The sequence below is a fragment of the Bombyx mori genome, chromosome 26, assembly GCF_030269925.1.
Source record: "Bombyx mori chromosome 26, ASM3026992v2".
In the NCBI taxonomy this organism is placed as follows: Eukaryota; Metazoa; Arthropoda; class Insecta; order Lepidoptera; family Bombycidae; genus Bombyx; species Bombyx mori.
The window spans coordinates 2,718,252-2,722,688 of record NC_085132.1 but is presented as its reverse complement, the minus strand read 5'-3'; the positions used below and the strand labels follow the sequence as shown (position 1 = coordinate 2,722,688).

General features: G+C 36.4%; 1 long non-coding RNA gene across 1 annotated transcript; it reads right to left on the bottom strand.

The window, feature by feature from the left end:
• Window positions 1-2,496: 2,496 nt before the first annotated feature.
• Window positions 2,497-4,213, bottom strand: LOC134201480 (uncharacterized). Its single transcript, XR_009976803.1, has 2 exons — window positions 4,091-4,213; window positions 2,497-2,831 (listed from the first exon to the last, which is right to left on the bottom strand). It is a non-coding gene; the product is annotated as an uncharacterized LOC134201480 (long non-coding RNA).
• Window positions 4,214-4,437: the final 224 nt, after the last annotated feature.

Here is a 4,437-nt window from a genome sequence, read left to right as displayed (position 1 = left end):
GTAACGTATTCATCAAAAATAATTGCCAAAGTCTTAAAAATATCGCTGAACCGTCTCCATAGCCGTATACAAATAAAAATCTAAATAAAGATATGAAATTTTGTTCTATCATTAAATCAGCTAGGACCGGTCTAGGCGGTGTTTGGACGTAGCGTTTTTACCGCGGCAGGTGGCGGATACGCACTCGTCTTATTGTGGTGCCGGTCAACCACCCTGTGTGAACACAGCTCTGCACTATTCACGGTAATGTGGTGAAAGGTATACTAGCTTGATGACAGCACGTCATTTTTAATATCAGACGCAATAGAATGGGTTCATTCGGCTCGGAGTCATTCGATATGGACGTTTTGAATTTTGGTAGGCCCTAAATGATATAGATATAGGTACGATTACGGCCTAGTGGATTTTTATAAGCTGCCGGAACCCGATCTATAAATAAGAAACCAAAATCTTCTATGATTCATTAGACACCACGATTGTTACGCTATATAAATGAGCCTTCAATATTTTGAAAATTATTTTTAACTAGGGCTTTATTCTTTAAATTTTTATGGTTATTTTTAAAGTTTTTTGGTTTTATTGCTTACGTCGGCTGGTTTCAAGTCGTTACCCGAGCCCATGGACATCAACAACGTAATTGCCGCAACCAACTTGAGACATTACTTGTAAGTCAGTTCTATAGTACAACAGCTCTCTTAGTCTTCAAACCGAAATGCAGGACCTACCCCCAATAAAAAAAGTAAACATTACTTATGTACAACATCACACATTAACTTATACTTAATCTGTGACCTTCCAGCACCGAAGAAGTGGACAGGGGTCGACATAAAACCATCAAAAAGTATTCTTGTCACAGCGAAATTTGAATAACAAACTTAAACAGCACTTAAAAAGGACGCATCTCTGTTCCGACGACCTTTTCTCAATCATTGTAAAGAGATCCACAAAATTTGCTCGTAATAGTCAACTATTGCAATTGTGTATATCGACGCTTGAACGGAAAACGTGACTAAGCGACAATAGCTGCTTTCTACATAAATGATAGGCAATAACCATATTCGATGCGTAAAAAAAATACATTTCTAGGTCTATTAAAATCATTTCAATCCTACAGCTAGATTCGTTAAAATAGATTTTTTTAGGTATATCTTAGGAATAGGTATTTCTCAGGTATATTTCAAATTAATTTCAACTTTAAATTAGTCTACTTTATTTTTATTTTTTTATTGCCTAGTTATGTGGACGAGCTCACAGCCCACCTGGTGTTAAGTGGTTACTGGAACCCATAGACATCTACAACGTAAATACGCCACCTACCTTGAAATATAAGTTCTAAGTTCGCAGTGTAGTCACAACGGCTGCTCCACCCTTTAAACCGATAGACATCTACAACGTAAATGCGCCACACACCTTGAGATATAAGTTCTAAGGTCTCAGTATAGTTACGACGGCTGCCCCACCCTTCAAACCGAAACGCGTTACTGCTTCACGGCAGAAATAGGTGGGGTGGTGGTACCTACCCGTGCGGACTCACAAGAAGTCCTACCACCAGTAAAGTTCACGCATTGTCGCTTAGTCACGTTTGCCTTTCAAGCGTCGATATGTACCTATGTTGTTCTTTTCTTTTGTTACTATGTCCTTACAAACATATTTTAAGAAATCACTATTACATTAATATGGATTAGTATTTGATCTGATATAAATAAATTTCATAATAATCATTCCTTCCTGCCAAACTTTCGTTTGGAACAAAAATGAAACGGCAATGAATAATTTAACATTTCGCATCGGCCCAGACGGTGAACGCGCCAACGGCTATTAATTTTAAACGCTTAATTAAATACATGCAAATACATAACTGTTGTTACAATTAATTAATTCAAAAATGCATACTAGCCATCCGTGGCGAAAAAACATCATAAGACCATTGACCTTAGATTTGTATATTAAGCACTGAGAGAACGGAACATATTAGCCCACTGAGTTTCTCGCCGGATCTTCTCAGTGGGTCGCGATTCCGATACGGTGGTAGACTGCGAAGCTCTGCTCTTGCTAGGGCCAGTGTTAGCAAAGTCTCTCAGGTTGAGTCCGTGAGCTCACCCAGCCGTAGCTAAAATCGCCTTTTCGCATTCAAAGTGTCCACAATTTCCAAAAATATTCGAAATTGAGTTAATATGCGTAAATATTTGATGGTATGTCTAAGTCGTAAGCAATAAAAAAATAATAATAAAAAAACAGTGCAAAAAACGTATTATATACCACATCCTTCAATACCATATTCAATGTAACGCGTTCGAAAATTGAAATGCTAAATCTATATATGTATATAAAAGAAAGTCGTGTTAGCTACACTATTTATAACTCAAAAACGACTGAACTGATTTGGCTGAAAATTGGTGGGGAGGTAACTTAGAATCAGGAGAAGGACATAGGATACTTTTTATCACATTCCCGTGGGACTTGATATAAAACGTGGTAACTATAACAAAACGCAACTGACAGCTAAACTTAATATATTCTATGGTTAATTGTGTTAATTATAGTAGAATTTTGAAGTTGCCTGGTTGATGTGTTTGAAACACACCGTGTGGCGGAACAAAGTTCGCCGGGTCCGCTAGTTAATAAAAAAACAAAATACTATTAGTGTGCCAAAAAAGCCGACGGCATTAAGGGATAATACACGACTAAATCTGTTGAGGTATTCCAAAGCTATAGAAACTAACGTACGCCAACCCTGAATAAACAAAATGAACTCCTTTTTAGGATTTGAAAAGTCATTAACAGATTCACAGTTGAAAGCGCGTCGATTTTCATTCTGGGCTCCGTTTTAACTGGAAAAAAAAAATGAATTTAAAAAAGAACTTATTTCCGGACCATCGGGCCCCCTCCTAGATTGGCTATGAAAAAAAAGCGTATTGTTTAATGTTGCTACAGAGGGTGGCCCTATGATTTTAGTGAGAATGGGCCCCGCCAATAGACGCGGCCTCTGTCGGCGATAGATAGGGGATGATTTGTGTAAAACAAGCCTCAATCGCTTCATAGATACGTTCAGCGGTTTATAGTTACGCTTTATAACGAAATAACAGCTATTTATTTTTGAAAATGAATCAGTATTCTTATAAAACAATTAAGTGCGATCAATCGTGTAATAAAATTGAAACCCGCAAAATTATAATTTGCGTAATTACTGGTGGTAGGACCTCTTGTGAGTCCGCGCGAGTAGGTACCACCGCCCTGCCTATTTCTGCCGTGAAGCAGTAATGCGTTTCGGTTTGAAGGGTGGAGCAGCCGTTGTGACTATACTGAGATCTTAGAACTTATATCTCAAGGTGGGTGGCGCATTTACGTTGTAGATGTGGGCTGTGAGCTCGTCCACCAATATAAAAAAAAAAAGAAAAAAAAAAAAACGCCATTGATATGTGTGTACTTACATAAAATCGATAAATGTTTAATTAAACACATACAGAAATACACATCATCTATACTTAATAATAATATATAAATCTACAATGGTTTTTACGGATGTTCCGTTATAACTACTGAACCATGCATCCGATTGACTTAAAACTTGGTATCTATATAGAAAATACATGTACTTAATGGATAGGCTAATATTTATATGAGTATTGGACTTCCTAATAATAATGACAATAAATAATAATGTTAATTTTAAATCCCCAGCGAAGCGGGCGAGTACGGCTAGTTGTTTATATTAATTTTGGACTAACAAAATAGTGATTTAATTATTTGTAGAGTAAGTTACTGGACATTTTTGTATTTCCTACAGCTTACGAGCAAGATACATTCGAATCTTGGTCACAACTGTCAATGGATAATAATGCTACAGACGTTACGCTACATACAAAAACTAATTTAAAAATCAACGAAATTTACTTAAAAATTTTACAGTTAGTCACTATCAGTTTTTTTTTCTCTATTCATTCAGAGCCTTTCTCAACGTGCAGTTAAAATTTCATTCTACTTACTTTAAAAGTCTTGAATAAACTTTTCGGAACAATGGCGCGAATGTAAATTTGATTTATTTAGAATGACCCCCGAAATCATGTCTAAGTTTCTATCTATTACCTACCTATTTGTACAGCAACACACGAATTAAAATATTACTAAATGACACGCTCGAACGAAAAATCAAATAACAAATTAAAATGGCTACGTATGTACAGATAACTTTATATTTCGCGTTCCCGCCAAAAAGTACACAGAACATTTAAGAACGCGATAATTTGATGTTGCCAAATTTAAAAAAAAAAAAAACAGTAAAAAAAGAACGTTCCGTTTCCCGTAACAGCTTCGGGTTACATCGCTTTTCGCTTTTATGTTAGAAAACGCTCCCCTATTCCGCATCTAGGCACCACAATGAACGTTTACACACATTATTGCAGTTTGATGGATTGCTTTATGCATTAATACAGGTCG